The sequence below is a fragment of the Lathyrus oleraceus genome, chromosome 7 (genome assembly GCF_024323335.1).
Source record: "Lathyrus oleraceus cultivar Zhongwan6 chromosome 7, CAAS_Psat_ZW6_1.0, whole genome shotgun sequence".
Lineage (NCBI taxonomy): Eukaryota > Viridiplantae > Streptophyta > Magnoliopsida > Fabales > Fabaceae > Lathyrus > Lathyrus oleraceus.
In genome coordinates this window covers 207,886,243-207,899,997 of record NC_066585.1, presented here as the reverse complement: position 1 = coordinate 207,899,997, position 13,755 = coordinate 207,886,243, and positions in this window count along the sequence as shown.

Here is a 13,755-nt window from a genome sequence, read left to right as displayed (position 1 = left end):
GTGGCCGTTCTCACCCCATTATAGTGTCCTCCGTAAGGCGAGTTGTGACAATGCCAAAGGATGCTCTGCGCCTCATCGCCAGTAACGCATCTCCTTAATAGGTTACCACTACCCAACTTAAACAAGTACGGGTCATCCCAAACATAATACTTGGCATCCGAAAGAAACTTCCTTTTTTTGTTCGAAGTTAGGTCGGGAGGCACAAAACCACTAGCCTTGTGGTTCGCAAAGTCTGCAAACCACGGCCTAACTTGAACTTTAAACAGTTTTTCATCAGGAAATTCTTCCTGGATTTCCTTCTCTGACGCGGTAACCTCCACATTCACTAAGCGGGATAAATGATCCGCTACCAAATTTTCCGATCCTTTCTTGTCTTTGATTTCAACATCAAATTCTTGTAACAAGAGGATCCAACGGATGAGCCTTTGCTTCGAATCCGGTTTGGTTAGCAGATATTTAATCGCCGCGTGGTCGGTATACACTACGACTTTAGACCCTATATGATAAGACCTAAACTTTTCAAGCGCGTACACTATTGCAAGTAGTTCTTTCTCCGTGGTGGCATAGTTTATTTGAGCCTCGTTAAGAACTTTACTCGCATAATGTATCGCATGAAATTTTTTATCTTTTCTTTGGCCAAGTACCGCTCCAATTGCATAGTCGCTTGCATCACACATTAGCTCAAAATTTGAATTCCAATTTGGAGCGACTATAATTGGAGCGGTAACCAATTTTTCTTTCAAAGTTTCAAAAGCTTGCAAACATTCATCGGTTAAGAGAAATACCTGGTCCTTAGCTAGCAAATTGCTCAAAGGCTTAGCCACCTTTGAGAAGTCTTTGATAAAGCGCCGATAGAACCCGGCGTGCCCCAAAAAGCTTCGGATGCCCTTCACATTCACCGGAGGGGGTAACTTTTCTATCACTTCAACCTTAGCTCGATCCACTTCAATCCCCCTTGAAGAGACTTTATGGCCAAGCACGATCCCCTCGGTCACCATGAAGTGACACTTCTCCCAATTAAGCACCAGATTAGTCTTCACACATCTTTCCAGCACCGTTTTCAAGTTTGCCAAGCATAAACTAAAAGACCCACCAAATACCGAGAAGTCATCCATGAAGACTTCCATTGTTTTCTCTATCAGGTCGGCAAAAATGGCTTGCACACATCGTTGGAAAGTCGCCGGTGCATTGCACAACCCAAAGGGCATTTTGCGGTATGCGAACACTCCAAACGGACATGTGAAAGCCGTCTTCTCATGATCGGCCGGGTCAACCGCAATTTGGTTATACCCGGAATAGCCATCCAAGAAACAATAGTATTATTGGCCCGAGAGTCTTTCGAGCATTTGATCCATGAACGGGAGTGGAAAATGATCCTTTCGAGTTGCGGTATTCAACCGCCGATAATCAATACACATTCGCCACCCCGTTGCAACTTTAGTAGGGATCAATTCATCCTTGTCATTTCGGATTACGGTAATTCCACCTTTCTTCGGAACAACATGCACGGGACTAACCCATGGACTATCCGAGATCGGGTAAATCATCCCCGCATCCAACAGCTTTACAACTTCCTTTCGAACAACCTCCTTCATGGTAGGATTTAAGCGGCGTTGTGGTTGAGCTACCGGCTTAAAATCCTCTTCCATCAAAATCTTGTGCATGCAATAGGAGGGACTAATTCCTTTTAGATCGGAAAGAGTCCAACCCATGGCGTCTTGATTTGTTTTTAGCACAGTGATTAGACGGGCTTCTTCTTCGTTTGTCAAAAGGTTGCTTATGATGACCGGCTTTGCCTCGATCTCATCTAGGAATACATACTTCAAAGTAGAAGGTAGTATTTTCAATTCAATAGGCGCTTTTTCGTCACTAACCTCCTTCTTCAAGTCTTCTTCCTCAACTTCCCATGGTTGTAGTTCATCTAAACCATCAAGTTCCTTTAAGCATTCCTCAAGAGCTTGCTCTTCTTCAACGGTGAAAACCTCCAATGAGTCGTCATGAGCTAACTCCATAGGAGATATCTCATGAATATGCTTAGAAACCTCCAAAATTGCCTCTTCGATCACATCGATGCGAAAGCTATCATTTCTATCTTTTGAATGCTTCATTGCTTCGAATAGATCGAATGTTACTTCCTCATTTTGGACTCTCACCTTCATTAAACCGTCATCAACGTCTATCATCATTCGCGCGGTCTTCATGAATGGTCGGCCCAAGATGAGCGGAGCATCATCATCTTCTTCCATATCAATAACAATAAAATCGACCGGAAAAAAAAAACTTATCGACTTTAACCAAAACATCTTGGGCTACGCCATGAGGATGGGTTGTCGACTTATCCGCCAATTGCAACGTCATTCGGATGGACTTAATTTCAATGTTGCCAAGCCTCTTAATAATTGACAAAGGTATAAGATTAATGCTTGACCCCAAGTCAATTAGTCCTTTCCCGACATAGACATCTCCAATTTTAACTGGCAAAGTAACTCTTCCCGGATCAACCTCTTTTTTCGGAAGCGTCCTTTGAATAATGGCACTACAGCTCGCATCTAGGACGATGGTCTCCGGTTCCGTATACCTCCGCTTTTTTGTAAGTATGTCCTTCATGAATTTGGCATACTTGGGCATTTGCTCCAAGGCTTCGGCAAACGGAATGTTGATTTGTAGTTGTTTAAAAATATCCATGAACCGGGCATAATGCCGTTCATTCTCCCTTTTGGACGGGGCATGAGGATAAGGAAGGTTTTGGATCGGAGTAGTGCTCACTACCTCCTTTCCCTTTGCAACTCTAGAACTCCTCCATCTAGGCTTTTTCACTTCCTCCCCCCTTACTTCATCAATCGTATTTTTCTCAATCTCCACACTTTTTTTCTTTTCAACTTCACCATTCTTTTTGTTCTTTTTAACTTCTTCCTCTTCACTCCACTCTCCCACTTCACCATCAATATTTTCCTCCACTATTTCCTCCTCATTTTCTTTCTCGTCTCCTTTTTTATTCTCACTAATTAACTCCCTCCCACTTCTCGTCATGATCGCTTTACAATGTTCCTTAGGATTTGTTTGCGTGTTTGCCGAAAAGGAAGGACCGGGTTGTTGCTCCGCGAGTTGCTTAGCAAGTTGCCCAACTTGGGTCTCGAGATTTTTTATAGCCGCGTCGTTGCTCTTTTGATTTGCCATTGACATTTGCATGAATTGCGTCAATGTCTCTTCCAACTTAGAAGTTACGACCGGCGGTTGTTGAGGTTGATAAGGATTTTGGGGAGGGTTTTGACGGCTAGAAGAACCACCTCCATAACCTTGGTTATGGTAATAGTTGCTCCTAGGTTGGAACCCTTGGTTCCCTTGGAAATGTTGTTGTTGATTTTGAGAGTGTGGTTGATAAGGTTGTTGTTGTTGTTGTTGTCTCGGTTGGTAGTCCCTTTGGTTTGCCATGTAGTTTACATCTTCGAACCCCGGAGGTGGACAGAATCTGGTGTGATGCTCACCTTTACAAAGCTCACAACAAGCAATTTGTTTAGCTTTAGAAGGTTCCCTTAACTCTTTTATTTGTTGCGTTAAGAGTTCCACTTGTTGTGAGATGAGCTTGTTTTGTGCAAGGATGGCATCATTCGTCCCTAGCTCAAGCACTCCCGGCTTCTTCAAAGAGTTGCCCCTACTTTGACTCTGAAGATCATTTAGAGCCATTCCATTTATGATGTTTGTAGCTTCTTCGGCCCTTTTCGACAATAAAGAGCCACCCGAGGTAGCATCCAACAACGTCTTGCAATTTGGTTGAAGTCCATTTTTGAAAATATGGATTTGAGTCAATTCATCCAATCCATGCCCTTTACATTTCCTAAGCATGGATTTGAATCTTTCCCACGCTTCATTTAAGGATTCATTGATTCCTCGTGCAAACACCGAGATGGTCGTCTTGGATTCCATGAACCGGTTATGGGAGAAGAATCTCTCTATGAAATTCTCTTCTAACACGTTCCAGTCTGTCATGACGGCTGGCGTTTGATCTAAGTACCAATCTTTTACTTTGCCGAGCAAAGCGTGGGGAAATAATCTTCTGAACAACGGGAGCTCCTGAGCCTGATCCACTCCGGCTGCCAATGCTATCTCATAGAATTTTGTGAGAAAAGCAAATGGATCTTCATGGTCCATTCCGGTGAATGGACTTCCATATAATAAATTGAGAGTTCCCGTTTTCATCTCAGCTTGCCTTCCCGTGTGGTTGGCAAACTGAGCAGTGTTTCTTGGACTGTTTATGCATGGAGTAGAAATAGGTGGTGGTGGTGGTGGCTCCATGTTAGGTATGAATGGTGGTGGATTTGTGGTTTAAGAACTTTCTTCTTGCTCTTGACGATGTCTCGCTTGTTGCCTCCTACGTCTCATTTTGCTATTGAGCCTCCTTGCGGTTCTCTCGATCTCAGGATCAAAAAGAAGTTCGTCCACAGGGATTTGCCCTCGCATAAAACGTAAGCTGCACACTAAACCAAACAAATTACAAGCACAAGTCAAGGATTCAAAAGCTAAAAATTAAGCAACCATTGCGATGCTCGCAATATCAATTTACAATCCCCGGCAACGGCGCCATTTTGTTGGTTGTAATTCTTAGTGTCGGGTTTTTGTTATCGTATCCACAGGGATTGTAAGATATCACCGCCTTTCGATGGTTGTATTAATTCTTAGCTTAAGTTAACAAGAGGGTTTTGGTGTGTCACGGTATCTTGCATAAAAGGGTAATAAAAAGCGGTAAAAGTTTTGGTTTGAATACTTGAGAAATATTGCCAAAGTTAGGGTTCGACAATCACTTTGCATGTATATGTTCGATCAACAAACTTATAAACTCCTTTAGATGATAAATTATTTCACAAAGTCCTCCCAATGTGTTTATCTCTAACACACATTGTGAGTTTTCCCATTTTGATCCATTGTTTATCTCTAACACAATCTATCAAAATGACAACTTTTTGGTTCAACCTTATGGTGAACAAAATCATTCATTACTATCTCTAGCTAACAAACAAGATTGGATGAAAACCTAGGTTAAGAGTTGGTAAACATCTCTCGATCATAAACCAACACAAAGAGTTTTGAATAAGAACAAAGTTTTCATCATATATTCACCATTAAAGAGTTTACAAATGAAGATTCTTACATTTACACACAAAGCTAATGATTATCTACATCTAACCTTGACAAATGGAGGACTTAGCTACTCATTTTCAGGGTAGCTTGGTCGGCAAGTTTCGGAAGAGGGTTGATCAACATCCAAGTCGAATAATCGAGATTGGATGGGAATCCACCTTCTTTTTGTGAAAGGTTGTTAAGAGATGAAGAAAAATGAAATCTAGGTCACAAAAGATTCTTGGAACAATGCTGTAAAAATATCTAGAAAAAGTACAAAAGTATGGAAAAACAAGGTATGGCTCCAAAAAGTGGCACTTGCTACTTATAGAGTAGTTACTGGGTTGTCATGCTCGCTAGGCGAGCAGACTGCTTCGCCTAGCGAGCCCCTAAATGAGGCACCTGAGGCACCTGCGCCCAGAGAAACAGCCTTCCCAGACTGTCATGTTCGCTGAGCGAACAAAACCTTCGCCTAGCGAAGGGCACGCTTCAACCTTCGCTCCAGCGAGGTTGAGAGGTTTGGCTACTGGAATGCTCGTTGGGAGCTCGCTAATGGCTCGCCTAGCGAGTGAGTGCTGGCTGCGCTTTTCACCAAGTCTAGACGTGTTCGCCACACACCTCGTTGGAAGCTCGCCTAGCGAGTGTGGTGATGTTTGCCCCTGTTAAATACTGGAGCTTTTCGCTGGATGCTCGCTGGACGCTCGCCTAGCGAGTCCTTCGCCACAACCCTTGCCTAGCGAGGAAGCTGATGAATGCTTGTTTTATTTGATCCCTTTGTCACATTTCTTGTGTCTTCATTTTCTATTATTTCATGCCTACTTCCTGCACAATAACACACAAATCAAAGGTACCAAGATAGATTATCATTGTATTGCATTTCATCTGAAACAAAGGTGGTTTCGACATTTTAGCAAGGAAATGGAGTGAAAGATACCCATATTTGATAGCTCAAATAAGCACTTTTGGGTATCTAACAGAAGGTGCCACATGAAGGAAGGTGGTAGGCACCACACTTCAAAATGGGTGCCACATGAAGGAAGGTGGCGTGCGCCATACTCTAAGTGGGTGGCAGGCGCCACATTCAAAGTTTAATGATCTTTCATGTATTTTCATTGGACCAATGAATTTTGTTAGTTGTTGAATATAATTAGTTTGAATAAAAACATGAAAGTGAAAATTAACTAGGATAAGGTAGAATTAATTGAAAACATGAAATCGAAAACTGAGATAATAGAAATAGACTACAGAATAGTTGCTGAGTTGCTAGATGAAATTGAAAACAATTAGAAATTCCTAAATTAGAAAATTGTAAAATAAAATTCCTAATTAGAAAACAGGGAAAAGTCTAAAATTAATGTCAGTCCTTTTTCTCACACTAAAGTCGCACAGTCTCCTCACTGTTAAATATGAGAGTCATACATGTAGTAAAATCCAGATGCATTAGCCACTACGAGACCGCTGATAGGAGGAGCGAAAGAGTAAATATGCTGATAAATATGATCAAATATATATGTCACTATGTCCATATCTCCGTGGAGATCCACGCGCAAAGTGCTTAATTCGCCTCTAAGGTTAGCAATGTTAGTCTGGAGTGTGTTGATGACAACAATGTGATCAATAGGCTGTATGGCAAGTACAACAGATGCACTTGAGTCAGCATTAGAGAGATAGGCATCGAAGTGGTCATAAATTTGGGGTGTCTCTGGAGGAGAGGGTGGTGCATCTTGTGGTCTGTCCAAATAAAAGAGCCAATTATTTCTATCATGTATACTAGTCCTATAGTTTGGTAAGGTAAACGGGTGCATAACTTTATTGTTGATAAGAAATTCAAATTCATCCGGGCCCAGGTTTCTAATAATGCAAGTGTTAAAATACAACTAAATGTGCATGGGTCAGATTCCACCTAGAAGGTTAAGTCTGATGAGTGGTTGTCTCAGTCCAATAGCATTGGCAATCATGGTTACTATGCCTCATATTAGGATTGGTTCATGGGTTACTTGTGTCATACGATCAAAGTTAGCTATCATAAATGTAGCAGCATTAACGGGACGGGCTTGTGAAGCACAATACATTATGAAGAGCTCATCTTTGGACATGGAGGTTATGTTTTCTTCTTTTCCAAATAGGGCGTGAGCTAGGATCTTATGAAAATAATGGATCGCAGGATTATGAATGTTCTCATAATGCATGACATTTGGCTCAGGATGGTTATTTCTGGTAATGCTTCTCCAAAAACAGTTTAGTTCAAGGTTCGTGAGTAGTTCTTCTTGGGTGACTGTAACACCTCAAAATTTGCCCTCCTCTCTTGGGACTAGCTAACATATTGCATATCATTTTTAGGTCATTAGTCATTGCATATTGCATATCATGTGGTTACATTGTGCAAGTCATTTTCCAAGTCTTGATCAGGAGATGAAGAGATTGTGCAAGCTAGGGTTTCATTGGACTGGTCATTAATCATCTGAGGATGTGGAGGTCCAAATTAGGGTTTTGTGATTCTCTAGGAGATTGGTCTTCATCTTGATGGAAATGATACATCATCATCATCATGGTCTTGATATCATCCAAGAAGTTCAAGTGGTTGATCATATTCCTTGAGATTAGGGTTTTGACCACTAGTCAACCCTAATCAGTTGTATTGGGCCAATCAGGGCATGGCTAGGAGATGGGGTCTATGATGGATATGAGGATCATTTTATGATTATATTGTGCATATTGAGGCTAGGGTTTCACCCTTGAGCCATTTCATCAGAAAATTGGGGCTCAGATGGATCAATGCATTGCCAAATTCATCTATCAGTTGAAAAGTCAACTGTGGTCAACTGTGCTTGATTTTATGGATTTGGAGGTGGGAGAGAGTTGGATACACTTCATTCATGTTGGAACAAGTGTTGTTTGACATGTCAAAGCTTAAGGATGGAGAAAATCAAGTCAGAACAAAAACTGCCAAAAATAGAAAGTGACTTGTAATGGAAGTTTCCAAAAATGGAAAGTTTTTTACCACAAAATTACGTGTCCAAAAAAGCTTCAAATGAAAATTTGTTCAACATGAAAGTTGTAGATCTTGGTCTCACCTTTCCAAAAAGTCCAAGAACTTGAAATTCCCATGTATGGTTGATAAGTTATGGTCCATTCAATTTCAAAAAAGACCCATAATCAAAGTGGCATAACTTCCACATGGAGTGTCCAAATTGAGTGATCTTTTTATGAGCAAACTCCATTTAACATGTACTTTCATGGTGCATAATTGGAATTCATCAAAAATGGTCAATGCAAAAGGTCAATTTTCAAGTGTACAGTTAAAGATCCAAGGGCAAAATGGTCCAAGTTGAGAAATAATTGGAATTTTGGCATGGGAGTTTTTGCAACACCTCACATATGCCAATTAGAGATGGTTTCAACTGTCATAACATTTCAAGGTCCAATATTTGGCTAGGTCACTTTTGAACTTCACTTGAAAATGCATTTTGTGGCATAGCATAGTGAAAATGAAAAATACAATGCCAATCGACATGAGACAAATGCCAACACATCACAAATGATATTTGGAAGGTGTCTGAGCTGTCATACAACTGTCACAAAGCCTGATGTGAAATGACATTTTTGCCCTTGCTTTGTAAATTCCACATTAAGCTAATTACATGAGATTTGGTTAAGTAATGATTAGAGGGTGATTAAACTGAGGTATATATCACTAATCATAACTGAATTTGGAGAAGAATCACAATCTCCAAGATTTCTAACTGTTTTTCCCTCCAAAAATTGCAAATTCATCAAGAACCTTCATCAACCAAATTCATTGAAACTTCATCAATTCTTCATCATTTCACGAAATTCTTGTTGCTTCACCTTCCTTGGATCAAGATCTCCATCTGTTTTGACTGCTCCATTGCCAAAAGCTTCCAAATCGCAGCTGTCCAAAGTATGTGCATCAATGGCATTTGAAGATTTCTTTCACTTGGATCAACTTTGAGCTTAGCTACGAGTTCCAATCAACTTCCTAAGCCTTCTCCTTGATCTGTTTTGGACTTTGGCATCAAGAAACACGCAAATTCATCACTGCCATCAATCTAAGGTAAATTTTCGAACCTCCTCATTGCTCAAACCATGCTAGGGCTTTTGTAGTGCGTTCATCGTAGATGATCATGATGTAGATAGTTTTGGATTTGGTTAGATATTGAATGAGGTATATTGATTTTAGGTTTGATATGTGTTTACATTTTTGCTCGATCCGTGAGTTGTGGTTAGAGTTAGGATAAATCAATCACATATTTGTCATGTACATGAAAGGACGGTTCTAACGGTTATAAGCATGTTGATTTTGGTGAGAATTTGATGTTCATGTGTTCACGCGTTTTCTGGAAATTTTCTGGAGTGAAAGTGATGAACAAGGCGCGTTAGATCTTCGTTTTCGCCTGGCTGTTTGAATAAGGTGTTTGGCGCCTTTGTCAGCCAATCACAACATTTCGTTGCCGCGCCTGATACGACGTCGTTTTGGCCAGTTTCAGTTTATTTTCAAAATTGCCACTGGCGCTTTAAAATAAATAATTATTCTATTTTCGTTTTCATTCCATTTTTAATTTTGTTACCAAATCTTAGAAAATTGATATCTCATTCAAAAATCAACAAAATTGAGTGCAATTTTTTGCATTATTCTCATGAGAATGTGTAGAATTTAATTATATTTTTTGTGAATTTTTTGCATGTGTAGAAAAATAAAATGCTTAGGGATTGTTTGATGTGTCACATTTTTGTACACTTTGCCATATCTAACATGAAATGCTCATACTTTTAAATAAATGGATGAAAATTTTTGAGCTTATTCTGGACATGTTGATGGTGATTCTCATGTAGAGTTTGTGATTTTTGGATACCTGGTTGATTAGATATGATTTTTTGAATAGAGGTGTGACAATTTGTGTCACACCAAGCTAGGTCAACTTTCTGATTTTATTTGCATGACCTAGGATTGTTGAATTGCTCCAATTTTTTGCATGAATGATCATTGATGTGTCAAGATAACATGTGATTTTTTCTGGAATTTTTGATGGAGCTTTCTAATTGATTGATAATTTTCTTCTCTGTATGCTCATTTGATGACCTTGTGTGACACATGTTGGCATTTCTTTTGTGAAATTCTCATATGGTATTGGATGAAGATGAAATTTGATATGAGGATTGTAGACACATTGTAGGACATCATGCTTTTGGTCCCATTCATTTCTTAATTGTTGTCACTGTTTTATGAATTATTGAAGTGAATGCATGTGTTGATGCCTTGAATTGGCTTGAATAATTGTGTCTGGATTTCTTGATTTTTATTGACCTACTTTCTTTTGTCCAATTGAGCTGAAAATTGACATGCTATACACTGAATGTGTCCTGTTTAGGTGTGAATTATTTGAGGATTTTTGGAATTGTTTTGGTATGCTTTTGATTGAAGTCATTCTGTTTGGACTTTTGGTGTTGTATTTGACCTAATTTGACATGTTTTGGTCATGAAATGATGATGATGATTGATATAAGCATGGGATCAATTGCATTTGCTTTTGAATTGGTTTAATTTGATTTTGGATTGGTTTGGCTTGCTGTTTAGAATTTTTTATCCCTTTTGGACCCTAGGCTTGGCCTAGTGGTCTAGTTTCTCACATTTGGTTTGACTTTTCAGGATGAAATGCACAATGCTTAAGGAGTTTGCTTCAAGGCAATTTGAATTGAGTTTGGTTGATGTTGTCTACTAACATGACTTTGTTTTGTAGGTTGTGATGCTTGAGCTTGAGCTCATAGCTTGCACTTGTGTGCATTGACTTGTGTTGTCTGTATAGATTAACATTTGCTGTTTATTATTTGTCTGTCTGAGTACTGATGATACTTGATTGATTTCAAGTACATTTAGTTGCTTACAGTTCCTTGAGAACTTGCTTGCTGTTGCTTGGTTTTGAAACCAATTGAGGTAGGACTTCTATTCTCCATGTAGTCTGGAAGACCTGGCCTGTTACTTGGCCAGGCAAACTGTCTGAAGTCCTCCTTAAGAGGCGATGTTTGTGCTTGTTTACATTTGTGCTAAGCAGGTAAAGTCCTTGATTAAGGCAATTGGTGGAAGCCAAGGGATATGCAATCTATCCCCCACTATTCTGTTGAGTCGTCCCTCTGCTCGCACGGCTGTGTGTTGACGCATTGGGACACAGACCCAAGATCTTGTGCTGTTGCACAGTCGAGTCAGAGTCTTTGAGCGTAGAAGGGTCCCTCCATTCTGGACCCACGCTCCTTTGTCTGAAGCTCTCCCTGGTCAGGGATAAGAGCTGTGAAGTCTAATCTTCACTCACCTTTCATCTGCTTCACCTTAGCCCCGCAATGGCAAGGTTAAGAGCGAGCAATACCCATGTACAGATGACTTGCTTCGGCAGTCAAACCCATTGTTTGAGCCCATTTGACTGGTTATAGTGTGTGCTTGGTGAATATTTGTTTGCTCTGTTTGCTTGTATGCTTGTATGCTTGCTTTCTTCCTGGATAGGATTAGCTTGCAGTTGTGCAAGTAGGTAGAAACCTGAACATAGGGCAATGATGCATGACAACACTAGGCTCGAGTCCAGCTCCCTGGTAGTGTGTCTTCCCTTGGTTTCTGGCTAGTTTTTCTTTCCCTTGAGGGGGAACTACATCGCCCTGATCCTTGTTCCAGACGAGGTATGTAGGCAGGAGACCGTGCGAGGTCTCTCCGGGCACTTTTTTTTTTTGTGTGTGTTTACTTGTTATCTGTTTGTGTGTCAGGATATGGACGTAAGCCCAGCGATTGGCTGTACGTATCCTGATTGTGTTTGTTGGTTCGGAAGCTGACGTAATTCCATCGAGTGGTTGTCGGGTTCCAGGTTTGCCTTTGGGTGTGTGTGTTTGTTTGGCGTGCGTGAGCCGAACTACAGTAGCTCTGATTCTCGTTCCAGACGAGATATGTAGGCATAGGACGCGATGTCCTATCGAGCTCCCTTCTCTTAACCCCACATGCGTTCCTTGTGTGTGTGTGTGATGTTTTAGCAACCTTTTCTTTCTTTTAGAACGTGGATCCCGTCGAGTACGACGGACGTGAGGGGTGCTAATACCTTCCCCTTGCGTAACCGACTCCCTTACCCTTTCTCTTTGGTCGCGAGACCATGCTTTTGCCAGGTTTCTCTGAGCGTTTCCTTTCCCTATTTTGGGATAAATAACGCGCAGTGGCGGCTCTGTTTGTGTTTTTGTTTTAGCCCGCCGGTTGTTTTTTTCGCGGATGCGACAGTGACGGTAAAGACACCAGGGCCATTTAGGAATCCTAGGAGTTCAGTCATTTCTCTATGGTTATAGCGATAATCAACACCAAACATCCTAAAAGTGATAAGGCCTCTATTGAATCCAAAACCATGGTTAGGCAGGTAAACAAGGGAGCTTAGGAATTCAAGGGTTAGCCTATGGTAAGAACTAAATCTTCTTTTGACAGCAAAATTATCCCAACCAATTTGGTTAAGCAGAAACATAACATTATCTCGGATACCTAGCTTAGTCATGGTAAGTCCATCAGGATAGATAGTTAGTGCCATCTCTCTTTGAGCTAAAGCTTCAAAGCGTCTCCTCTGAGCTCTGCCTCTGAAAATGATATCCATATAGTCTACTTGTTGCATCGTGAAAGTTAGTAGCTAGCTAAAGTTAAGTTAGCCTGGGAGTAAGTAGACAATAGTGCTAAGTCAGTTATGGTTAATTATAAAGAAAAGTACCGAGTAAATTTATGAAAGAGAGAAAAAAATAAAAAATAAGAAATAGTAAGGAATAATAATAGAAAAACTAGAATTAATAATTCAGAATAAAGACTAAGATGCGGGTTGTCTCCCACCAAGCGCTTCGTTTAATGTCGTAAGCTCGACAAAATTTTAACAAAAGATTAATTTTTGGAATGAGCGGGCAGCTCTGCAAGCTTTAGATTAGTGGAATAGTCTTTGTTGTCAATGCTATGATAATGTTTCAAGCGCTGCCCGTTTGCGATAAATAGTTCACTAGATTTTCCATTTATTTCTATTGCTCCATTTGAAAAAACTTTGGTAATTTCAAAGGGACCGGACCACCTAGAACGAAGTTTGCCTGGAAAAAGTTTAAGTCGAGAATTAAACATAAGTACTACGTCACCCTCATTAAACTCTTTCCTCGATATACGCTTGTCATGCCACTTTTTATTTATTTCTTTATAGATCCGGGCATTCTCGTATGCGTCTAATTTAAGTTCTTCCAGTTCATGGATATCTAAAATTCTCTTCTCGCCTACGGCAGTATAATGTAGATTAAGGGTCCTGACGACCCAATAAGATTTATGATCTAATTCTACTGGCAGATGACACGGTTTTCCATAAACTAGCTTAAATGGTGTGGTTCCTATCGGGGTCTTATAAGCTGTCATATACACCCACAGAGCTTCGCGTAACTTTGAAGACCAATCTTTCCTAGAAGTGGCAACTGTTTTTTTCTAAGATTTGCTTAATTTCTCTATTTGAGACCTCTACTTGCTTACTTGTTTGTGGGTGATAGGGTGTTGCTACGCGGTGTTGGGCTCCATATCTCAGTAATAGTTTTTCAAAGATCTTTGAAATGAAATGGGAGAGACCATCAATGATGACAAGTCTCGGC